Here is a 26,117-nt window from a genome sequence, read left to right as displayed (position 1 = left end):
ACAGACCCACAGAGAGAACTCAGCATGTTCATAAAGCCGAATAAAAACACCTACAGCTTTCTCTCACTCACCTCCCATGGGCAGGTAGCATTTCCTTCGATTATAAAGCCTGGCAACAAACCACACCACTTAGAGAAGTCCCTACAGCTTTTTTAACCAGTAAAAATCAAAGGTATTTCATATCGAATGAGAGTCATCACACGTGTCTTGAAATAGCATCTACTAACACCCCCGCCTCTAAAATAAGACCATTGACAGACCCACCACTGGATCTCACTTAATGCATGAGCCCAAAAGCACATATATTATTACATCGCAAATTTGTCTTTCAAGAACTTTGCTAACCTTCTTTCCACATAACAGGTCTGCTCTGTAAACCAATGAGTTTTATTTGCGTTAAAAACATTATTCTGAGAAGAACCCTCAGGCTTCCCCAGGCCACTGAGGGTCCCACGGCACAGAAGGTCCCACCGCAGGCCCGCCTGGTGAGGCCTCGGTCCTGGTCCCCCGCCCACCAGTGGCCACCCTGTCTTCTCTCGTCCTCACGTGCAATCCTTTCTGTCCTTTTCTCAGGTGCCCCCTCTCCTCCCCCACCCTCAGGCGCTCGTAACTCTTCCTAAAATATAAACTAAAAGCACAGGCATTGCTTCATCAGCATGGAAGACGTGGCCCCTCGCCAGGCTGCGGGAATGCTAATTCGGAGCTCGAAAGTACCAGAAATACCTTGTAAGTGCAAAGGAATGGAGCCGTGCTGGCGGGAGAGCAGGCAGCGGTTCGTCGGAGGGCAGTGGCCAGCGACGCCTCCTGTGCCCGGTGGCCCAGCCCTGTGGCCTGGGAGCCTGTGGGCACATCAGCCAGCCGCAGGGGCCTGGGGCGCTGGCAGGCCTCCATGGCCACACTCGGGCACCGCCCCGTGTAAGCACCTGTGGGAAGCGTTTCAATTAACTTTCTGCACGTGCTCCCCGGACCGGCGGTTTCGTAAAGGACCCTTTCCAGAGGCGCAGAGTTATTGCCTTGCTGGGCAGGGAGTGGCTGACTCGTCCAAAAAGGTGTCACTGGCTCCGAGGGCCACCATTCTTTGCGACTCCTTGGCATGAAAAGTAAGTTCTTGGATATTTCTTTCCAGCTTGCTTTTTTTTTCTTCTTTCCTCCTCTCTTTCCCTTTCCCCACACCCTCCCTGGCCCTCTCTGAGCTTGTGATTCGGGGACTTTCGTGAGAGAGTTGCCTTCACTGGTGTTTTGTTCGGCTGGGGAGAGGTCTAGGCCTGGACTTGGTGAATTGGTGAACAGGGACAAGTGGATGGAAAGCCCAGGGACACAGGATGAGACAGAAGTCATTGTGTGCCCTGGGAGCTCTGAGGGGCGGTGTCTGGTAGTCCTCAGGGCTGGACACGCGCCCCCTAAACCACTCACGAGGGTGAGGCCCGGCAGCGTGGGGCCCTCAGGTGCCCAGAGCGGTGCTGCCTTTGACAGAAGAGCAAGCAGATCTGACTTTTCATCTCACGTGTTAACAGGACAGGACTTTGTAGGGACAGACGGACAGTGCTGTGTGAAGAACACTGACCAGAGGATGGCCATCAAGCCCTGCTCCCCTCTCTGTCCTGGCACACAGGGGGCCTCAGCGAGCCTCGGCCTCTTTAATAAACAAGGAGGACACCCACAGTTCCTCTGAGATGGCGAAAAAGCAATGGAGGTGAAAGAGAAAAGACCTGCCAGAGGAGAGCTTTCCTGCTCACAGGGGTTGCGTTTTCATCGTATTTTGAAAGATACATTTTTCACGTTTGGCAAACTCATTCTGAAGACCAGTGGCTTCCAACATTTTGAACCGATTCACCCACAGCAGCAAAGGTAAGGCACACAGAGATCAGGATGGATGTCTTAGGAACATGACCCCTCCTCAGGGTTTCCATTCTTGTAATGTGGAAAGAAAGCGTCTAATAACATTGACCTTGACTTTTAGATTCTAGGTGAAAGAGTCTAAAATTTGAGGTGAGAATCAGATTATTTTAAAACGTAATGAGGATAATGAACTTGGTCCAAATGGTAATAGGGAGCCATGGCATGTTCTTGAGCAAGGGAGTGCCATGAAGAACCAGTTAGGAGAGTAAAATTGGCAGGAGTGAGCGAGCTGAATTGAAGGGACAGGAAACTGCCATCAAAGGGGTTAAGCAGTGACTCCTTTACTCCAGCTACATGTAGCTCTCTCTTCCTTACCTGAGAGCTGGACCAGCCAAGATAAAACTTTTGAAGCAGATGAATATTTTTATTTCTTGCCCATTCATCTCCTACCCTCTGAGCCTCCGTATCAAGCAGTCTTATGATATGCTAAGACCTTCAATAAGACAGCTATCCACATGGGTCCTACACCTAAGACTCCCAGCCCTAGCTGGTTTGGCTCAGTGGATAGAACATTGGCCTGCGGACTGAAGGGTCCCAGGTTTGATTCCAGTCAAGGGCACATGCCCAAGTTGTGTGCTTGATCCCCAGTAGGGGGTGTGCAGGAGGTAGTCAATCAATGATTCTCTCTCATCATTGATGTCTCTCTCTCCCCCACCCTCCTTACCCTCTAAAACCAATAAAAATATATTTAAAACATCCTATATAATAATCCTATACAATAAAGAGGTAATATGCAAATTGACCATCATGTCCTCTCACAAGATGGCCGCCCCCATGTGGTCACAAGATGGCCTGCAGGAGAGGGCAGTTGGGGTGGGGGAACCAGGCCAGCAGGGGAGGGCAGTTGGGGGGGACCAGGCCAGTGGGGGAGGGCAGTTAGAGGTGACCGGGCCAGCAGGGGAGGGCAGTTGGGGGCAATTGAGCCGGCAGGGGAGCAGTTAGGCATCGATCAGGCTGGCAGGGGAGTGGTTGGGGGGTGATCAGGCTGGCAGGCAGAAGCAGTTAGGGGCAATCAGGCAGGCAGGCAGGCGAGCAGTTGGGAGCCAGCAGTCCCAGATTGTGAGAGGGATGTCCCAGATTGGAGAGGGTGCAGGCTGGGCTGAAGGACCCCCCCCACCCCAGTGCATGAATTTTGTGCACTGAGCCTCTAGTAAAATAAAATAAAAAATAAAAGATTCCCACCTTTACATTTGCTCCCTACACGCCCCATCCCACCCCTCATCCCAGAGCTCCCCTTCTTTAGGTGCAACTCATCCCAGCTGGGCAAGATTAGATCAACCCGCTTGCCTCTCATCTAGATCTGATGGAGACCTGACACCCCCTCCCGGAGGACTGGTACAGCGCTTTCCAAAGAGAGTCCAAGTTCACACAAATGGATCTGTAGTCAATGACACAGCGTGCTGTGTGACCTCGGACAGCACCAGGGAGCATGTCCTTGGCAGGCAGCCTGGCCAGGAGCTTCCTCTACAAGGTGCTGCCCGGAGTGCATCCTGCATGTCACAGCCCTTCCCTTCCTTTCCCAGAATCTCTGCTTCCCTGATCGCACATACATTCCGGGTAGGACAGCCTGGACTCAGAGAAAAGGGTGTCCCGTTTGCCATGACGGAAGCTGGGCTTTCCCGGGAGAGGCAGTCCTGGGCCAAGAAAGGTGAGCCAGACTTAGGCACCCTACCAACATGTGGGTCGTGAATCCAAGTCGGTCGTAAAAGCCACTCGTTGTCGGTTGGGAGCAGTGGATCTGAAGGCAGGTGGGAACCTGTGCAAGGCTATACACACGAAGGAGCCGCACAGCGAGCATGAAACTGAGCTGAGTTTCCAGTCCAGTTAGGAGCTCTCTATGCACTTCCTGCCGACACAGGAAGCTGCTTCCCCACCCACGACAAGGTAAGAAAGGCACATGGCGGCGTCTCGTTGGGAAGAAGTGAAGGGGAGTATAAGGCTAATCAGGCCAGGGGTCAAGAGCACTGGGCCCCTTCCTCTAGTCAGATGACCCAGGGGGCTTCCAGAAGCCCTAGCACATGAGGGAAAGCCATGGTCCACTCCTTACCTCCCCTTTCACCATGGAGCTGCGTTCCTTGACTGGACTCTGTGGCCCATAAAACCCACCAGATACCTGATAGATTCTCGTTCTGATGCCAGGCTCTGTCTCTGCCCAGTCGAACATTCAGGCCAACGTCCCTCAGGAGGCCCACACCCCCTCTCCTGATGGCTGGCAGAGACTGGGCAGATGGGGCCGGGCTCCTGCTGTGAGAGGGAATGTGCAAACAGGGGCTGTGGTTCATGTCTGGGCACATGTGGTATGACTGACCGCTGATTAGGAAATGCCCCGTGTGACGGTGTTGCAACCTCTTCCCAGGTCTGAGAGAGGCTAAGGCTAGATGGGAGCAGTCATTTCAAAGGGAGCACATGTTATTTCTTCAAGGGCTGACACCAAACATCCACCAGCATCAGGTTCCAAAGAAACTTTACATCACCCCTCCCATTCCTCTGCCCACTCTGCTCTCCCACCCCCACCTCCAACACACACAGACACACAGACACACAGACACACACACACACAGACACACAGACACACAGACACAGACACACACAGACACAGACACACACACACACACGACACACACACACACAAATTCTTTGGAGGAAAGGTTACACAACATGAGGCATACTTTAGACCTGAAGTATGTTGTTTGTTATCAAGGCAGAAGAACAGTTTCCCTTAATTTATATGCATAGAGACAAATATTTAAAGGGCTCGTAAGAACAAATAAATCCAGCTCTTATCTGGTGCTCAATAAATGGGGAAGCGGGGAGGAGTAGGGAGAAGAGTCGTCTATAAATCAGGTGCCTTTAACAATGTGGAATGTGGCTTCCCCAAAAGGAAATGAAAACTGACCCACTTATCAGAGTCAAAGTTTAATTAATTAACGAATTAATTAACTTTGCAGGGAAGCACCTACATATACAACAAGGGCTAGTTGTCAAGGAAAGACAAGATCTTCATGGAGAGATTATAGAGCTCACAATTCACTCGTGGGAACAGTTATTGGAAACAATTCCTTGGACGTCGTCACAAAAAGGGAAGTGTGTATTTTCATAAAGATAGACCAAGGGAAGTGATGAGCATAAAATCTTTACAGGGTCGAAGGAGATCGGGACTTTCACTCAATGCGTAAACAGTGTTTGACTGGTTGGCTAATAACAACGTATTTTGAATTCCTCGAGTTTTAACAAGACAACAAATTGGATTTGTTTAGATTTCTCCTTTGGACCATCAAGAACACGTTGACACACCTCCCCCACTGGGAGGAGGGAGAGGCCCTTCTTCCATCCGTTCCCCAACCCCTGAGCCCTGACCCTGAAGTCACACACAGCTCAGGACAGGCAGAGGGGACCTCTAAGTTGAGAGGCATTTAATCAAAGCTTTCTCTAAGCCATAAGGAAGGGAGATCCCCCATCCTCAGGCAAAAAAACACACAATAAATTTTGTTTCTCTGATCAGAAGGGCAGTGTTCATTTCCTTTAGGAAAAGCTTCCAGTCCAGCTGTTTAAATGAGCTGGACTTACAGTTGACTCCGCCCCCCAGCGATTCCCCAGCCCCTTTATTGAACCTGATGGAAAGGGAGTCTCCCTTGTCTTGGCTGCTCTATTTTGTCACCAACTCTGGCCAGTTCTTCTCTCCAAGGGTGGCTGCAACTTTCATCTCCTTCCCCTCAGGCCCTGCCTTTACTCCTGAAGTCTTAGCCTTCCGAACACTCTGTGTCGTCTATTTGCCCCTGCCCCTCCACAGCTATCACGAGTTCCTTTTGCTTCCTCATTGGGTCTAAATGCCTCTTCATAGCTCACAAGGACTTTCTCGTTCCACCTCAGTTTCTGCTACTTTCTACTCCTTCCTCTTTAGCTAGGTCAGTGTTCTCTCCCACTGGCCGGCCTTGCTCCTGTCTTCCTTCTCTTTCTCTATTGATTTCCCCTCCATGGACATTTCCTACGTCTCCCGGCAGAGCATGCCTCCCCTCCCAGCCCCACTTCACTACTGCTTCCCACACTCCTCCCTTTCCCAGTGCTCCTCCAACACGCAGAACGCGTGGTCTCAGGTTAGCACATGATTTGAAACACGTTTGGATCATTTTCAGACTGCTCCATGTCTATAATCTTGTCTTACACCAACATGGTAAGTTTTTCAAGGACAGGACACCTCTTTCCTCTGCTCACGTGTGATTGTAGAAAAGTTTCAATAACAATGCATGGTTCAGTCTGAGTCCATGGACGTTCTTATATAATGAAAAAGCCTTTGGAGGCAGACAGACTAATTTGGATGCTGCCACCTCCTCACTGTTTAGGTGAAACTTCTGAGTCTTAGTGTCCTCGTTTATAAAATGGGACACTAATACTTGGCAGAGTTGCTGTAGGTTTTAAATGTCATAAAGTATGTAGAGCTTCTTATGCACTGTTTAGCCCAGCGGTTCTCAACCTGTGGGTCGCAACCCCTTTGGTGGTTTAACGACCCTTTCACAGGGGTCGCCTAAGACCATCCTGCATATCAGATACTTACATTATGATTCATAACAGTAGCAACATTACAGTTATGAAGTAGCAACGAAAATAATGTTATGGTTGGGTCACAACATGAGGAACTGTATTTAAGGGGCCAGAAGGTTGAGAACCACTGGTTTAGCCAATAGATGATGGCCATCTCTATTATCCCCAAACCCTAGAAGAGGTAGGTGGCAGGATTCAATTCTGGAAGGGAGTGGGACTCTGCAGGAGAGCCTTGACCATCCATCCCTAACTGATAGGGAGAGAGGAAGCCAGTGCAGGCTGACTATCTGCTCAGCCCCGACGTGGCTGATGATGTGGCTGACGTGTGGTAACGGTCTGGAGGATGTTGACTTTAAGAGGTGGGGGGGTGAGGCTGTCCAGATGAGGCTCATTCCCTGAGCCCAACTCCAGAGCTCCTCGCCTCAGAGCTAATGCAGGGCCCGGTGTGGAGGTCAGTCCACATTGCCCCGGAAGAACACACGCCCGGATGAGAAGCAGGCGTTTGGCCTTGGCAGAGAGGCTCTCCAGGCAGCAGGAGTCAGGCTGGACCTATAAGGCAGGCTCCGTCCGTCCTGCAGCAGCCTGGATGCTGAGCGTCACAGACAAATATGCGGGTATAACGTTCGTGCTGGGTTACACAGTGCACAGTACGTGCCTGCGTGGCTCTAAGAATTCATATGTAGTCGCTGATTTGATACAATAATGCGCTCATATTGAGCTGGACGGTCTCTTCTTACCCCTCCGGGTCTATTCTCTGCCCCTCTGCACTCTGCTCTGTGTCTGGGAGGCTGGCTTTGGGGGCTGGCCTTCGCCTGGCTCCCTGATTCTCTAGATTCCAGGTGGTTCGGCCACTGGGGCTCCAGCAGGAGGCACTAGCATCCAGGAATGGGAATAATCACATCAGGACTGAGTGATGGCAGCGGCCTCTGCTGAGAGCCACAGCTCTGTCACACAGCCCCCCCCCCCCCAGGCAAATCCTAATTCCTGTACTCTCCCTTCCGGTCACTCCCCATGGCCTAGGGACCGTGGTGGCTCCCTGATGTTGCCATCTCAGGAGTGCCTCCCTGCCCCTTGTTGGTGAACCCAATCCTGCCCACTCTGATCAGGATTCTCTTCATTCAACTCCTCTCAATTTGAAAATAGATCTGTTTCCTGCTGGGACCCTAACTGATATAAGTATGGTCCTTCTACAGATGGTGATACTGCAGCCCAGAGAAGTTAAGTAATACCAGCTAACCTGGTCCCAGATTGGGATTTACATTCTCCTGCCAACATCGTGTATGGAGTTAACCAAGCAGTAACCCAGAAAGAGACCGGTGAGTGCAGCTTTGTACTTTCACACCTGCCAGCCACCTCCGCGGGTCAGTCTGGCCACTGCTCACTACTCCGGGCCAGCAGGCTCAGATTCTGGATGTCGTACCTCACAGGCGGTTGCCTCCTTCTCTAAGAAAAGTGCAAACCCCTTCCCAGGCCACTGTCTATCCAGAGTGGCTCTTGGTCACCCCAGTTCAGACTCCAAATTGGACGGCCAGGCTTCAGAAGGAGGTGGACAGAGGACAGAGGGTGGGCAGAGCGGAAGAATGCCAGAGCCTCCCAGGCCTATTGCAAAGAGGTAGACATGTGGTCCTTTCCTGCTCCCTCATAATCTCCTTTCCTCCCTCCGTGGATGAGGACCATTCACAAATACCCCGATGACGTTTGGCATGCGGAGGAACAAGACCTTTGCTCTGAGTGGAGTGTAGGGGGCATGGGCGCAACGTTTCACTTGGTTGGTAGAAACAACTAAAGACTATGCACCATTTTGTCTCACATGCCTGCCATTTTTGTTGTTTTGAGCAACAGTGGTCTCCTCTTTGAGTGTCATGCAATTACATTTTCCTCAAATGTGGAAGAATAAATAAAACGTTAAATGGATGGATTCACATCTTACTGGGGGGAAAAGAGATGTTCAGATGAGTGTTTACTAACTCTCCCACAGGGGCCGATACCAAATGAAGTGCAGCTGTGAGAAATTAACACTTGGCTGTAAGCACTTATGAAGTTGGAGTAATTTGATTTTGAGACTGCTTTTGAAGGTCTTTGGACCCTTTCCTCCTCTTTGGCACCCTTTGTATTTATGGAATAATGCTTTAATTCCTAGTGGTCAAAGGCAGGAGCTCTGGAGCCAAACTATTTGGATTCATATTTTGGCTTGACCACTCTCTGAGTTTGAGTTCACCCAGAAGCTGGACCTGAGATAAGGATTTGGGTGCACGTGGCTTAATTACGAGAGTTAATGTCAAGAAGCATCAGTAAGTGATGCCATAGAGCAGTGGTTCTCAACCTTGGCTGCACATTAGAATCACCTGGGAATCTTTTTAAAATCCTGATTTCTGGGCCTCATCCTCCATCCTTTGTGATGGGGTGGGACCACAACATTAGTAACAAAGAAACAGAATTTCTGGAGGATGGGGCCCAGAAATCAGGATTTTAAAAAGATTCCCAGGTGATTCTAATGTGCAGCCACGGTTGAGAACCACTGCCATAGAGGCAGAAAGACATCAATCACAATGTGCGTGAAGGAGCAGGCCGCCTAAATATCTGGGGTTCCATTCTGCTGGCATTCTCTGGGAGTCTGTAGAGAATATACTTCCGGGACATGGCGCTCAATGGGCCAGGGAGCTGGTGATTATCGACCAACTGCCATCCTTCATTAGTTGAGGGCTGCCCCTATTCCCTGGGATTTCCGGCCTCTCCCTTTGGAAGCCAAGCTTGCTCCTATGGCCAAAGAAGCCCTCGGGCAAGAGTGGGGACCTGCTTGCCTGAGGGGGACCAGTGAGCGCCAAAAGGATGTGAGTGCAGGACCAACAGCACCTGTTACAGCCCACCCATCCACCACCCAGTTCACTCAGGCATCTGTATTGTCACTGAGTTTTCAAGGTGGCTGGTCATAATTTCCAAAGGGGAGGGGGAAAAAGGCTAATACCAGCCATATTAGCAAGACAAGCTACAGTCCCTCCTGCCACAGTCAGTCCTAAGGCTCTAATTCTGCTCTTCATCTTCTGGCTCCTCTACCCGCCACCCTGGATTCCCCTGACTCTCAGCCAGTTCTTCTGCTGGTCTAGGTTGTGTGCCCAGTGAGACAAGCTGGACCTTCATCCCCAAGGGGTCTGAACCCCAGGTTTGTATGTCCTCATCAGGCTGTGGTGGTTGCAATTGTGCGTTCACAGCATAGAAGCATTAAGAAGGATCCAGGAGGTCCCCTGAGTTCCAAACATGCTTCTTCCTGTTTCCATTACATAGAAACTAGAGGCCCAGTGCATGAAATTGTGCACCAGTTGGGTCCCTTGGCCTGGCCTGTGGGGATTGGGCCCAAAACCGGCTCTCCGACATCCCTTGAGGGGTCCCGGAGGGCACAGGCCAGGCTGAGGGACTCAACTGGTGTATGGATCCGTGCACCGGTCCTCTAGTATACATATAAGATCTTTGGTTAATATCTTCCCGCCCTCCACCCACCCCCTTTCCCTCTAAGATTCATCAATCTGTTCCATGTTTCCATGCCTGTGCATTGAGTGTCTGCCCCATGGTGGTCAGTGCATGTCATGGTTACTGGTCGAACAGTCGAACAGTCGCTTAGGCATATATATATATATATATATATATATGTATATATATATATATATATATATATCCCACTTTCAAAGGCTGTTAAATCACGTTGTTTACCCATATCTTCAGAAAAAACTCACTTTTACTGTCGTGGTAAACAACCTGCTTCCCTATTTATAAGGTCTGGCCCTCTAGCAACTTCGGCGTGAAATTATAGCTGATTTGCCTACAAACGTCAGGTGGTCATAATAATCTGGCCACTCAGTGTATAGATAAACCTGCCTCCTAGGGATGATCAGGGTCAATGATCTTGCCAGCATAGAACCTCATTTCTTTTGCTTGCTGATTTACTAGCCTAAGGAGTTTAAAATGTGTGAGTAGGAGAAATAACTTTAGATGTAGTAAAATCCTGACTATGGTCCTTTGCATAGACACTCTTCCCACGCCAACCCCACTCACTTCAGGAACCAGGTTAGTGTTGTAGAAACCAAACCTGCAGAAACAAGAAGCACAAACTTCCCAAGTAGGTCTTTAGGAATGATGGTGAGAAGGCCACTTCCTAGTTTTATTTCCTGGATCTGTGTATTCTACCTACCAGGGACACAAACACCAGATAATGACTCGATGCTTGGTCTGCATCTTGAACACCAGTGTCCCAACCCCATGGTGTGCCACCCGCAGCTGACATCTTTAGCTAAGCCTTTATGAGGCATTCCAAAATCCTACCAAGCCAGCAGCTTCCAAATGATGTGGTGGGTGATAGGATCAATAGATCTTCTGGTGGCGTAACCATTGTCTCAACTTCACAGTGAAGTGGCTCCTTTGGTCTCGGGTGATGTTACACAGATTCCCACGTTAGTAAACCAGATACTCTGTGAGCCTCGGATAAAGGTGCTGGCAGAAGCACTATGGACAGGGAAGGCAAACCATCCCTGTGACCATGAGCCTGTCTCCTTCTGAGTGGAAGGAGTCCAACATAATCACCTCTCTGCCAAGTGGTGGGTTGGCGCTTGGAGGGATGGTACAGAATCGAGAGCTCAGCATCAGTCTCTATTGTTAATACATCAGGCATGTAGATGCAGCGGTGGTTACATCAGTCTTGAGAAGGATCCAAGGCTCCATCCTTGTCATTCTTATAATCAACGAAGAAGCCTGATTTGCAGCAGTCTTCCCTCCAGCTGCAGAAGAGGTACCTCTGTGTATGCCAGCATTAAGGACCCTTTACCTTCTCATTGTGCACTCATATGAACCTGCAATTTTCTTTCTTTAGAGTTACTACTGCATTTAATAACAGCCAGCCAGCCAACTTCTCAATCTTTGTAGTTACCATTTCCCCAAATCTCTCAAATGCTAGCGCTATTGCACAAGCCGGGATATCCCTTTCCATCTGCACTCCATCCCAGTTCCCACAGGTGAGAGTCTTAGTGACTGTAATGTTCCAACATCACCTCACTTAGCTCCAAAAAAGGATCCTTGCTACCTCTGACCAGCGAACTAGCCAGATCCAAATCCCATTTGTGGATCTGGTTGTAGGGCCACTCTCAATTCTTCCAATTGTCTTTGATTTGAGTCTCCAGAAACAGGTCCTGAGACAAGGATTTGGGTGGGAATACTTTGTTTGGGAAATGACAGCAGGAAGCCTAAGCTAGAGAATGATAGATGGAATGGAAGACAGCAAGTATAATGTGTGTTAAGGAGCATTTTAACTTGGTGGGAAACTGGGACTCAGTCCCAACAAGGACCTCTGGGAGCATGAAGAGCCCTAGTTAAGAGGAAATGATGCTCAGGTACTTATTCACCAGTTTCATTGGTTGAGGCCTGTCCCCAGGGACATTAATTTCCTAGAATTTCCAATGGTCTCTGTGCTTGGGCAAAGCCTGCTCCGAAAGCACTCTGGTAGAGAGTCCCAGGAGCTTCCAGCAGAAGCTACTGTCAAATATGGGAACTGAGTCTAAGGGTAGGAAGCAGTGACCTGTCAGACTTTGGTCAAGTTACTTATCATCTAAGTCAGCGGTTCTCAACCTGTGGGTCGCGACCCCTTTGGCAGTTGAACAACACTTTCACAGGGGTCGCCTAAGACCATCCTGCATATCAGATATTTACATTACGATTCATGACAGTAGCAACATTACAGTTATGAAGTAGCAACGAAAATAATTTTATGGTTGGGTCACAACATGAGGAACTGTATTTAAAGGGCCAGAAGGTTGAGAACCACTGATCTAAGTGTTTCAGTTCCCCTATGCAAGGCTAATAATAGTGTTTCCTACCTAGGGTCACACTGGAGACTAAATGGGAGGTTCTAAAGTGTATGGACCAGCATCTGCCATAGTGAGCAGTCAATAAATGATAGCTGTTATTGTTGTTGATATTGGTGTACACCTTCTTTAGGATCTAAATTCACACCATAAAATCTAATGTGGGACTTCACATTTGGGAGCCCAGGGTAAGACAACTCTTGGTAGTTTTCAAGTTCAACTAAGTTGAATGTTTCAAGTTAAGAACCAAAGCCATGAGATTGTCTGCCTTTGTAACTAAGGTGGCTGGCCTCCCAGAAAAGAAGAGGGGAAAATTACATAAGCAAATTACCTTCTCTCATGACATCTGAATTTCCACTGTGGGACAGGTCCCACAGCCTTAATGTAATTTCCTAGCCTTGCCACTCATATTTTTTCTCTATGTCCCCATCACACAGCCATGTAGTCTGAAGCAAAGCTGTATGAGGTGTGGAGGTTGGAAGACCTGAGTTCTAATCCCTGCTCTGCCATCAATGCATCATCAGACATTGGGTCCCTTTCTCAGCCTCTCTGGACCTCAATTCTCCCATCCATAAAATATGGATAAAATACCTTTATCCATTACCTTACTGATTAGATAAGATGAGATATATATATATATATATGAAGGGGTTTTGAAGTTGAAAATGCTATTTAAAAGGAGTTTATATTAAAAATAATTATCAACTCTGCAAGAGATTGTACCTGAGCGCTTGAATGCATATTTTGGAGAAATGCATCTGTAAGAATCACTCTGGTCCTGACACCTGGCCTGGCTAAACTCTGGTCGTCCTTCTCACCTTTAGCTCCCGGCCTGGGCTCCGTCCAGATCGTCACCCCTTCACTTTAGACACTGACCTTGTTCCTCTGTTTACACCTGCCTTTGGAGTAACACCTGAGAACATATTAGGTCACGTTCTCATACTGCTGCTCCCTTGAGGCTCCAACTTTGCCCTCTGGCTTGCGCTTGAACATCCTGGCTCTCTTCCTGCCTGAATTCCTTTCCCTTTGCCCAGCCTCCCACACTAGGACAATAAGTCCACTGTCGTGGATTTTGTATTAATATAGGTCAAAGATATGAAGGAGAGAGCCTGATTTTCAGCCAGCTCACTTGAACTACCAAAGCCTAATTTTCAAGTTACAAAGTAATAACAATTCAATTGGGGGAGGAAAGGGGGGTAGGTACAGTTTGCAAGTCACACTGACCACAGCCACAACTGCCAGGGCCTCATGTATCTTCCAGGGCATCTGGACACACCACACAAAGTCAACCCACAGCTCAAGGCAGCTGAAGCCAAAATCACAGCAAACACTCATTAACTTGAAATTGATTCTGAATCAGTAAACAACAGAATCCAGTGCCAAAAGCCCGAGGCTGGGTGCCCAGCACATAACGGGGGCTGAAGAATGTTTGTTGAATGACAGAATGAGAGTTTCAGAATGTGATGTTTGGCTCAAGCTTCACTAACCAGTGTTCACAATATGGCTCTGGACCAAGGGCTGCACCCCGGGTCCCCAGTTTCTTCAATCACAGAATGCGAGGTCTCTGTGGTCCCTTCCACATCTAAAATTCTCCTCCATGGAACTGGGCTACTGTTCCCTGCGGCACCACCAGTGACACAGGTGTCCTTCGCTTCTCTGCTCAAATGTCTCCCTCTCAGAGAGCACTCTTGGGAATTCTAGAGTTAACAGTGTCTCTCTCCTTCTTCACTCTCTAGCCCAGTGGTTCTCAACCTTCCTCATGCCGCGACCCTTTAATACAGTTCCTCATGTTGTGGTGACCCCCAACCATAAAATTATTTTCGTTGCTACTTCATAACTGTAATTTTGCTACTGTGATGAATCGTCATGTAAATATCTGATATGCAGGATGTATTTTCATTGTTACAAATTGAACATAATTAAAGCATAGTGATTCGTCACAAAAACAATATGTAATTATATATGTGTTTTCCGATGGTCTTAGGCGACCCCTGTGAAAGGGTCGTTTGACCCCCAAAGGGGTCGCGACCCACAGGTTGAGAACCACTGCTCTAGCCTCTTACTCTGTGTGACTCGTCTGAATAGCACTACCCTGCATTGCTTCATTATTTGTTTATTGTCTGTCTCCTATCACTAGCGTTTAAGTGCCTCGAGAATAGCGATTTCATCTGCTGTCCATAGCGGTTTCCCAGCACCTAGAATGACGCCGGCGGCTCTTCACACACAGCCAGGGAACGGATGCCCAAGCTAAACAAGCTGCAAAGGGTATAAATTTGGGAAGAATATGCACCCTGTTTAAGAAATCAAACTTTTCAAGTGCTCTTGACACTGTTTCAGAATTACCCGACTTCTTAGAAATTAATGCAACTAGCATTCATTCTTACCACCAAGTCCCCCAAACCGTCCCCCAGGCAATGCTTTGCAATAGCGCTCATCGCTCTGCATCTGGAAGGTAATCCAATTGACAAATAATTAAAACCCAGTTCCTTTGGTCCAGGCTCTTTCTCTGACTTCACCATTTCAAGCCAAGAGTTTAGTAGTAGTGTGTGGCCACTCACCTAGCTCCTCTACCCGTTGCAGCCATGGATTCTAAGGCCCGGTGTTGAGAGCTGCCTGCTGCACTGAGGCTCCCCAAGCCTGAATCCTGGCTTTGTACTTACTTACTACCCGTGTGATTTAGAGTGAGCCACGGAGCCTCTCTGTCTCCATGTCAGCGTCTGTGAAATGGGCACAGGCGTTATTCTGGTTTGCTCTCCGGTTGCCTCTGTGGTGTTCTGCTCGGTGTCCTGGGATGTGAGCTCTGCAGACACCACCCCTGGGCTTTCCTGGGTTAAGCCACCAAGAGACCCTGGGCAGATCAAGGGTGACAGGAACGTCGGTTGGAGCCTTTGTTCTCCACATCCTTCCTCCTAACCAGGATCTTGGCGATGGCTGGCCGCCTTTACCGTGGCCGCTGTGCCTAACAAGTAGCCTGTCTGCCATGGCCCGAGATGTCACCCTGTGCTGGTGCCTCTGTCTTCCCCCTGCTCCTTCCGCTGGTTCCTGCTGGTGCCAGATGCACTTCTATTCCGTGAGGATCCTCTCACTCCCACCCACAGCCCTGGAAGTGGCCCTTCATGAAATCCCTTCAGTTGATCCCTTGGGCTCTGCTTTCCGCTGTCTGCCACATCCTGATTACTGAGGTGTGAATGCACTGCTAGGCGTCACAGGAGTGAACACGTGTAAAGCACCAGAACAAAGCCGGACATATGGTATGTTCTCCATTCATGTTAATGATCACCGTCTATATAACTACATGAGGAAAGATTGTACCAGACAGCCTATGGGAAACGGCATTGCTCAGAATTGACAAACCTTCTATCTAGATAAGGGGGAGGGGGGCTGGGGAAGGGGCATTGTAGACAGTCTTCTGTGGATGATCTTGAGCAAATTAAGAAATCTCCCAGAGAAGTTCCTATGGTTGCTGTGAGAATGATAGAAGACGATGTGTATGACAAGGACAGGCACAACGCCTGTTAAACTGTCGGGAGTTGGACATGTTAATTAAATGGGGGGGGGGGGTCAGGGCCGGCTTCCCAGGTGTGCAATATGTACTTTGAAGGAGCCCCACATGGTTAAATGCTCCACCGTTGCACCTTGAAATTATTAATCATTTTTAAAGTCAGAGTCGTGCCTTTTCATTTTGCACTGGGCTCCACAAGTTCACAGCCAGCCTGGGAGGAAGGGTCACCTTATGTTCAAATTGCTGATGCTTCTCTGTAACTAATCATGTCTTTTTGTATCAGCCATGGGTTTAGCAGGATCTAGCCAAAGGAAACGAGACTCTGAACACACAGCATCTGGTGGTAAGACTGCATTCATCAATTAACAGCTATCTGCCCCAAAGCTGGTCTGTGTTAGGCATCGTGCCAATTCCTCTTTGAACCCTCCATTTCCTGCTTTGCGATTCCAGGGCTAGTGACCAGCATGTGACAGGACTGGAACTGACCTCGCCCTGAACCTTGCAGTCAGATCTGTGGCATCCAAGTCTTGGGGGAAAAAATCAGTTTCCTATTTCATCACAGAACTGTGACTTGAATTTTGGACAGTGAATCATATAAACTCAATTAGATAAACTGGCGGCTACAATCCTTTAACTAAAGGATTTTAAAGTCTGGGAACATCATACCAAGTCCAGTATGGTCTGAGGGATGGCACTTGTCTTCGTCAAGACCCCAAGTCTATGACATTGAAAGGTCAAGGAGGCACCCAGAACTATTGCCTCCTCAAGATAAGGGTCGGCACCCAGTGGGTGTGCTGTGAGCTTGATGGAGGGTGGAGTCAAAACAGAACACAGATTTATTTCCTTAAGGAAAACATGACTCTGTCAGGCATCAGAAAAGACGGGACTGCTTCCAACACATCCTGACGGTAGCCTCAGACTATGTGCAACCCTGAGAAATGCTTCTTGCTCTTCTACAAGTAGAGGATCATCTTGAACAAAAGGTCCCTCCCAAACAGACATCCGTCGGCACATGCTAATTTCTTAGCCGAAAGAAGCGGGGCTAAGAAGTGGGGCTTACATGTTTGGCTGGAATTTAAAAGGATTAAATGGGGCAGAATCTAGCAGCACAGCTCCGTGGGATGGTTTTTATTTTCTTAAAAACAAACCATTAGATCAGAAAGCTTCTCTCTTGGTTACACATTCACACACACACAGACAGGCACACCCAACATTCCTACCTTTACAGCACTAGCTCATACCATCTGTAAAGTACAATGAGGAGAATTAGGGCAAATATGGGGGGTAGGGTAGGAATAGGGAGTTGATGGAGAAGGTAGCTCTTTCTCTGTAGTTCCAAACACACAGGGGTTAGTATCATGTATACAATGTCTAAGTTCTCCAGGCTGCTTTCCCATTAGGCTCTGGGTTACTCAAGATCAATGTTGGCACAGAGTTGGCCTCCGAATGAGATTAGGCTGGAAGAAAGAACAAATGAAATGCAGTGTCTTCTCAACATCCCATGAACAGGCTGAAATCAGCATGGAACATCTTTCCCCTTCAGATTGCCTTTGATGTTCTGTTGCAACTGAACACAAATATGGGAAGAGAGGAGCTAGACAGAAGGTATGATGTGTTCTGGGCTTTTTAGAGCGTTGTCTCGATGTCAACCAGGGGACAAGCCTAAGCAGGCTCATGCCATTAGTTATCTTAAGCAGCTTTTGGGAGTGGGTATGAGAAAAGAAAAAGAGAAAACAAAACACCCAAGCCAGCTACAAATCATGGCTCATCAGCCTTGGAAAAACCCCGAGGCAGCCGGGGTGAGGAAGCTCTCATAGAGGAAGGATGAATGGTGAGTCAATGAGACAGCCTCATCCACATTTATTTGCAGAACTATCAGATGTTGGTTGTGGGTTTCTGCGATATACAATGAGTGATGGGTGTAACTACTTCATATGTTAATGAATCATCTGATAACAGAAAGTGCAATAAATATTTGTTGAGTGAATGTTGTAGAATGAGCAGGGCCATACAAATTGAATTCACATGTTCATTATTGAAAATACTAATTTTTCACTACAGGTGAATTCTTGTCATTAAGACTGGAATATCCCACCCCGGGTTAGAGGCTAAGGATTATGATCTACCTTGTCTGGGGGAAGCTTTTGTGTTTGTCCTCCTGGTCATCCTACTGTTTTTTATTTACTTCTCTTCCTATCCCTTTTCCTCCCTGAGAAAGAAGGTGGTGTCAGAGTCAAGGTTAAAGTTTATTTTACCTGAGACAGGAGGAGAAGGAAGAGGGTCTACCACCATCTCCTCCTCTCTTTTCCAACCTCTCTGTTTTATCAACTCCTCTTCCTTCAGTCTCCATCTTCTCCAGCACTGCAGTATCCATCTTCTCTTTTATGTCCGCTTCTTTTTCCATCCCCATCTCCTCTCAGCTCATTGTTTATCCTACTCAACGAGAGTGTTATTGATTAAGCTACATAATAAAAGGCATATGAACATGCACATGTTGTGTTTTCCAACAGATTGGTTATTAGTTTAATAATGGTAATACTTAAATACATTTTTGCCACCACCCTCCTATTCGGACATCCTAAAATACTTTCCTTGGTCTCTCATAATATTTCCAAATTCTTGGTATTAGAGTTTCTGTCATCAAGGTGTCTCTCTGAAACCAACCTAGTTTTTTTTTTTTTTTTTTGCATTACCACAAACTATTATTACATTAAAATGGTTGTTTTAATTAAAACAGAAACAATGAGCACTAGAGAAGTCTAAAGGAAGGAGACATTGTTATGGGCTGGGGAACTTGTAGAAGACTTTACATAAAAGAACACATTTGAGTTGATCTTTAAAAATGTGCAGAGTTCAAGTCATCCAAGAAGAGGAAGAAAGGCATTGTAGTTAGAGGAAATGATGTGAAACAAGGAATGAGCCAGAAATGTATAAGGTGTGAGAGGAGGGGGAAAGTGGACTGGTGTGAATGAAGCTCCGTGTAGGATAGCAGAGGGATAGGAAGATGAAAACAATATATAATGGCTAAATTTGGGATGGTGTTGAATACCAAGCCAAGGATTTGAACTTCACCTTTGTCTTGACCTAGGGGTTTTGAAAGCCACTCAAAGCAGTATAAACCAAAGGGGGTGAGATGACTTCAGAACAAAAGGATCTGGGGGAACTCTATGGCAGGATGAGCAGGTCTGGAATCAGGAATGAAAAGCTATCAGGAGCTAGTTTCCTAGTCTTGTACTCCACCCCAACTCCACCCCAGTCATGTACGTTATCACCTCAGCTTCTCTCTGCATGTCTACCTCAGCTTTTCTTCTCTGCTCAGTAGAGTATTCTGTGCCCTATGAATATGGTATAAAACAATCCACTCCACAGCTCACACATCTACGTCTCAGTTCAAATGACCAGCAGAAGCTACCAGCATTTTCAACTTACGATTCCAAATTTCTGTGAAAGAGAATCTGAGTGCTATTCCAACTACATAATAGAAGTGATGTCATATTGAATAAACTTGGATTCTGGGCCCCACCTCCAGGACAAAGCAACTCTTAGAGCAGGAATACGGGACTGCAGCCTGGGAAGACGCACTAAAGGAGATCTCCAATAGCTTTAGAGCCAAAAGAATGTTCTGGAGGTGGGGGAAGAAATGAAAGTAATCTTAGGAAGCTTCACAGGGAGCAGAATGGCTTAGAAGGGAAGATTCTGGAGGCAGGAAGACCGAAGAGAAGCTATTTGAATCTAATCATTGAAAGCTTGAAATAATGTGACTGTGGCCAACCTGACCACTATTCCCTAGAAAATATACTTGGCTCAACAAATATAACTTTGGAGGTAGTCATGGGAAGAACATTTCTTATTTCATGGCTCAGAGCCAAACCTGAGCTATTGGATAACATATGTGTTCCTTAAATGTTGGCAATGGATCTCTCTTTATCCAGTGGTTGCCAAATTCTTGCTTTGAAGTTAGAACTTGGGTTAACCTAAATCAGTAGGGGGAAGCCATGAAATGAAGTAGGTTCCATGCCATCCTCCTCTAACTAGTACATAGGACGTTATACATGTTCATTCCCTGAAGCTGGTCAAAATTTGTTTTTCATCTGTTGCTAGTTAACTTGATTGGTTAGCTGAGGTCATAGTTATTGGTCTGAGCCCACACATGGGATAGTCAGCATCACTCTGTCCTGTGGCCACCAACCATATCCTCATGAGGCTCCATCCTCAGGTCCAGCCATGGGAGGGTTGGGAGAGCAGAGACCAAAGCCCTATCCCAGCATATGGGGAAAAATGCAACCACTCCTCCATCTTCAGCTTCCTCCTGGTCATGAGATGACCTGCTACTCCTTGTGTCTGTGACAGTGTTACTCAGAATAATCTTCTGTGGTCTTCTGACCTTGATTGGCACATGTTCTCTCTGCATCTCCTGTCCTCAGACTTGTCGACACTTGCAATAGGATCATACTGCTACAATCTATGTGTGTGTGTGTGTGTTTAACAACTCAGAACAGAAAACACTAGTCAAGTGACTTAAACAAATAAAAAAAATTGTATGGCTTTATATATCAAGAAGGCCCAACCTAGGGCTGCCGTAACAAAATACCACAGACTTGGTGGAGGGGCTGGGGAGGAGTTAAACCACAGAAATTTATTTTCTCACACTTCTGGAGGCTAAAGTCTGAGACCAAGGTGTGGGAGGTTTGGTTTCTCCTGAGGCCTCTCTCCTTGGCTTGCAGATGGGCTCCTTCTATTTGCTTATGCATCTCTGGTCTCTCTCTCTCTCTCTCTCTCTCTCTCTCTCTCTCTCTCTCTTTCTCTCCCTCTCTCTCTCTCTCCCTCTCTCTGTATGTCCCAATCTCCACACCTCATCAAGACACTGGTCAGAGTGGACAATAGATGTTTTAGGGACCACCCAATGACTGCAATGGACCTTAATTATCTCGTTAAAGGCCCTATTTTAAGGCACTGGGAGTTAAAACTTCAACATGAATTTTGGAGAGACACAACATTCAGTCTGTAACCGGCAGCTCTGTGGTTGGTTCATTCAGTGTTTCAGGTACAGCCTCTGATGAGTCATCTTCAACATCTGGGCCGTATCCTCAGGCTAGTTCCCGTCATTGACGGCATCACATCCAGATGTGATATGCTTAGTAGAATAATAAACTGTCTCTTCCTGTGTGTCTCTCCTTACAATCCTTTTCAAAAGAACCCAGCATAGACTTCTCTTTTCTCACTGGCCAGAACTTTACGTGCAGATGCTTAAACTAATCACCAGCAAGACAGACTGCCATGCTTAGCTTGGGCTAATAACAATTCATCCCCTGGGGGGAGAGGCCAGCGTCCTGGTGAGCACAGTGTTGCTTTAAAGAAAAAGGAGATACTTGCAGAAGACCAGGGTCCTGTGCGGAAGAAGGAAGGGGAGAAAAGGAACAGACAATGTCTGCTGCTGTAGCTTGCTCACTGGCTTTCTATAGACCACATTCCTGAATTTCACCGTGAATGCAGACTCTGAGGGTTGCTAGTCTAGGAGCCAGCGGTAAAAGCAATCTTTGCATCCGCAATGAGTCCTATCACAAAACTCCAGTTTCCCTGCACTGACCCACCTGGAACGGGCAGTCTCCTCCAGCTTGTGTCTTCTCTTCCCTATGGCCATGGGCCCACCCCTGTTTACCTGCATCTTTTGACACAACCAGCATCTTCTACTCAACTAGCATTCAGATCTCAGTTGCTCTGCAGAGATGTAACAGCCCTCTCCCCAGGCAACCACTTGGCAAAGATGTACCATTGTGAACGAGAGGGTAAGAGAATAGTGATCTCTGTGCAGAAGAATCACCAATAAAAACCATGTCACACAAATGCAGGCTACTAGTTAGGAAATCCTTTATAGGCGTTGGTTTACACTAGGCCCGTATCATCATCATCACTCAGAAATTATTTCTTTACTGCCGATAACTTGAGTTTAGAAGGGCTTTCCACCTTCTTGTTGCTTTCATTCTTGTGTTGCCTGCATCAAGAAAGGAGAATCAGATTCTTTGTGTTTTCCCCCAAAACCATCCTAAAAGAACTTAAAAATCCATAGTCTATTTTTAATCTTCCACCAGTCTCTTATTCTCTCACATTTCAATTTATTTGAGTTAGGAATGATTTTGCTTCCAAGAAATAAGGGTTATTTTATTTTGCTTTTTTGATGAGCAAATAGCAATGTGCAAATAAATGATACAGGAAGGAAGCTTGCTTTCTTCTATAATTTCTGTTTCATATTATCAGAGTCTTTCTAAATATGCGCTTGCTGTGTCCCTGATCACTTATTTAAAATCACATTCCAGACCCCAGCTCTCCTTCGGTAAATGAAAGCCACACTGGGTTTGATCCTTCTTTATGTGCCCATATTTTTTTTTTCACCCACACTGAGCAATCACAACGTTGACTTTCTGCTCTGGGCACTGGTCTCTGATAAGCACAGAGGAGAGGAATGAAAGGGGCCTTTCTCTGGAATGAATGGAGCTGGAAGGTGTCAGAGAGCAGGTCACCAGAAGCACGCTGGTCACTGCCCTGGTGGCTGGTGAGCTGCATGGCTAGTGAGATGACAGGGACCAGAATGGTGAGGGATCTGGAACCCAAGTCATGGTTTATGAAATTAGGGAAATTAGCCTTGGGAACAGATGGGAACGTTAATAACAACCTTTAAGTGTTTTTCATGATGAAAAACCAGACAATAATAATAGCTAAATTTCACTGCGAGCTTATTCAGATGAAGGCGCCAAAGAAGTAAATTATGCGGGGAAATCATGAAAAAAACCACACAGCCATCAGAGACTAGCATGGGCTGCCTGGTAAGCGACTGCCCCGGGGTATTCAAATGCAGGCCATCTGCTCCTCTGTCACTAATGCCCTGGAAGTGGGGTGTGGGGCTAGATGATTTCTAATTTTCCTCTGTGCTGAATCTGTGAGCCCTTCAAAGCCAGGAGAGCGCTTTGATTCATGGCACTATCTCAGAAACATTTACTTCAGACTCTCCCACAACGGCACCTGTGGTTGTTCCACCTCCTAGATTCACAATACCCTGAACGTGTCTCTTCTCTCATTCATTCTTTCATTCAACTCACTCTACATCAGTGGTTCTCAACCTTCCTCATGCCGCGACCCTTTAATACAGTTCCTCATGTGGTGGGGACCCCAATTTCATTGTTACAAATTGAACGTAATTAAAGCATAGTGGTTAATCACAAAAACAATATGTGAATATATATATATATATATGTGTGTGTGTGTGTGTGTGTGTGTGTGTGTGTGTGTGTGTGTGTGTTTTCCGATGGTCTTAGGCAACCCCTGTGAAAGGGTCGTTCGACCCCCAAAGGGGGCGCGACCCACAGGTTGAGAACCGCTGCTCTACATGACTGCAATGAGCTCCTACTGTGTACTAGGTTCTGTGCTAAGCACAGCAGATCCAAGCATGAATGAAGGACACAGGTTTATCCTCAGGGATCTCATAGTTCATTAGAGGAAGCTGATAAATAAATCAAACAAACAAGTAAGTTGTGCCGCTTTGGATACATAAATCAATAGGAGCATGCACTTGATAAAGAGAGTTAAGGACTCCATCTCTGGAGTCAGTGAAAACTTCCTGGGGGGGGGTGGGGGGGAGATAAATTGAGTTTTCTAAAACAAATCCAAATATTCCAGGTAGATAAGAGATTAGGGTATTCCAGAGAGAGAGAGAGAACAGACTGGCCAGGGAGTTAAGAGTAAAGCAGACGCAGAGGATGAGTGGAGCCTTGCTGGCCGTATTTTTGCTATGCTAAGAGATTGTTGCCATGCTTCTGCTAAGAGATTGGAGATCCCCTTCTAGGGATGGAGAGCCACAATCAAACCTGCATTTCTAGCCCTAACCAGTTTGGCTCAGTGGATAGAGCGACGGCCTGCGGACTGAAAGGTCCCAGGTTTGATTCCAGTCAAGGGCATGTACCTTGGTTGCGGGCACATCCCCAGTAGGGGGTGTGCAGGAGGCAGCTGATCGATGTTTCTCTCTCATCGATGTTTCTAACTATCCCTCTCCCTTCCTCTCTGTAAAAAATCAATAAAATATATTTTAAAAAACCAAAAACCTGCATTTCTAGAACTGATGCCCCTTGGAGCCACTGCACTGTCTACTCGGCCCAACCCACCTAACCCAGCTCCCTTTCTTGTCTGCTTCTTGTCTTCCCATGGGCCATTGACAGCTAGAAGGGAGACGATGACTCAGCAGGCAGCCCCGTCCCTCGGACATATAGACCTCTCTCCACTGCCCCAGGAGCCACACCCGGACAAATTCCATCCCCCGGCCAACCTTGCTCCTCCACCGCCTGGACACCAACAAGATTAGACTTCAAGAAAAACCTCCTTAACCTACCTCCAGGTTTTCCTGAGTTTTATGGACTGTGATTTCCTTGCAAAGTAAATGCTTCTTTATCTCAGGGCATGTGCTATTCTTCTTCATGATATATATGTTCTGTAGTTTTGCAGCTACTTAGAATAGAAATCTGCCAAATTAATGATCAGGGCTGTTGCATGACTGATGATCACAAAGCTAAATTGAGAGAGTCATGAAAAAGGACTCTTAACCTGGTCCAGAATGGGTCAGGATGACTTCACGGCTTATTTCACTTCTCACTTCTAGATTGAAGTATAATTTCAATAAAGATGATTCTGGGCAATTACTGAGTCAGCCTCATGTCGAGTTACTGACTTTATGACTTTTGCAATGGAGTGGAGACGTGAGTCACATTTTATTACACGGCGCTTGTGTCTGACAGAGTTTCAATCCATCACCCCATGCAGAAGTCAAGCACAAAGAAAACATATCCCAGGAAGCCACAGTAGAGGGAACGTGATAGAGAGAGTCCCCTTTATCTGCAAGCAGTGTTACATCCCCCCATGGTTAATTTTAACCTATAGGTTTTTCTGAACCTATTTATAAAAGTGTTAGAAGGCAAAGATGATCTCAAAATGTGAAACATATTGCCAGCCTACTCTAATGGGATATACTAAGGCGTTTTTCTCCCTTTTTAAACTGGCAGCTTGCGTTGCTCAAATCTTGTGTTAGATCTCTCAGTTGTGAGCAAATGCATAAAAATAGCTTTTCGTTCTGTAGTTGGGTCTAAGCCAATTAATAAAAATAAGGAAATGACTCAGTGGAGAGTCTGAGATATTCTACATTTTAGAATTCATATTATCCACACCCACCCCCTACACACACACACACACTCATTTAAGAATGGACTTGAGCAATACCTCAAAAAAAGTCTAAGATGTTCCTGTCATGTGGATATGATGTTCCAGGGAGTCTCCCAAAGAGAGAAATATGTCCCGTGATAAGGACTCAGAGGCAGAGTGAACTGTTCCCCATGCAAACCATATCTCATCACTATTGTTCCAGAATTTTCCATGTCCTTTCAAGTTCTTCTTTTTAAAAAAATATATATTTTATTGATTTTTTACAGAGGGGAAGGGAGAGGGATAGAGAGTTAGAAACATCGATCAGCTGCCTCCTACACACCCCTCACTGGGGATGTGCCTGCAACCAAGGTACATGCCCTTGACTGGAATCGAGCCTGGGACCCTTCAGTCCGCAGGCCGATGCTCTATCCACTGAGCCAAACCGGTCAGGGCTCAAGTTCTTCTTATTCCACAAATGAGAGAGCCTGTTAGGGTGGTATTTTGAGTCTCACACCTCTCTTTAAACATTTTTACATTCTGATTAGTGAGTTTAGGGTTACCAATTTCCCCTTTGACAAGAAGGGTGAATGCCAGCTCAAAGCACCTATACATAGCAGAAGCAGTGAGAGAGAAAGGGGTGAAGCTATAGCAAGGCTGCTCCATAATGTTTAAGACAGCAACACTGAGCCCGGCCTGCATAGCCCAGTGGTTGAGCATTGACCTATGAACCAGGAGGTCACAGTTTGATTCCTAATTGGGTTGTGGACTTGACCCCCACTGTGGGGCATGCAGAAAGCAGCCAATCAATGATTCCGTCATCATTGATGTTTCTCTCTCTCTCTCCCTCTCCCTTTCTCTCTGAAATCAATAAAAAAAAATTTTTTTGTAAAGAAAGCAACACTGAGAATTCAGATCTGGAAGCTCCATGGCCTGGTGTATCCCACAGAACACAAAGCTGTTGTCCTCTGATGGAGTTTATGAAAGCGGGAGCTGGGGATCCCATCCAAGAAAGGCAGTGATCTCAGGGAGGCTGGAGCTATAGAGGGGCTGGCTCCTTTAAGAGCATGAAAAGAGAAAGACTTTTTTCATCTTAACCATGAAGCCAACCTCAATTAAAAGTGACAGGCGTGGAGAAAGATTAGACCATT

General features: G+C 46.9%; 1 long non-coding RNA gene across 3 annotated transcripts; it reads left to right on the top strand.

The window, feature by feature from the left end:
- The first annotated feature begins 966 nt into the window (after nt 1-966).
- On the top strand, nt 967-24,172 carry LOC132233770 (uncharacterized). 3 transcript variants are annotated; one of them, XR_009452720.1, is made up of 3 exons: nt 967-1,100; nt 7,632-7,754; nt 23,998-24,172. It is a non-coding gene; the product is annotated as an uncharacterized LOC132233770 (long non-coding RNA). The 3 variants fall into 3 exon arrangements; XR_009452719.1 differs by having other exon boundaries at nt 23,994-24,172; XR_009452718.1 differs by lacking the exon at nt 23,998-24,172 and adding an exon at nt 16,237-17,527 and having other exon boundaries at nt 969-1,100.
- Nucleotides 24,173-26,117: the final 1,945 nt, after the last annotated feature.

The sequence above is a fragment of the Myotis daubentonii genome, chromosome 4, assembly GCF_963259705.1.
Source record: "Myotis daubentonii chromosome 4, mMyoDau2.1, whole genome shotgun sequence".
Taxonomy (NCBI): domain Eukaryota; kingdom Metazoa; phylum Chordata; class Mammalia; order Chiroptera; family Vespertilionidae; genus Myotis; species Myotis daubentonii.
Note: the sequence above shows the minus strand (reverse complement) of the source record. Positions and strands in the feature narration are given on the sequence as shown.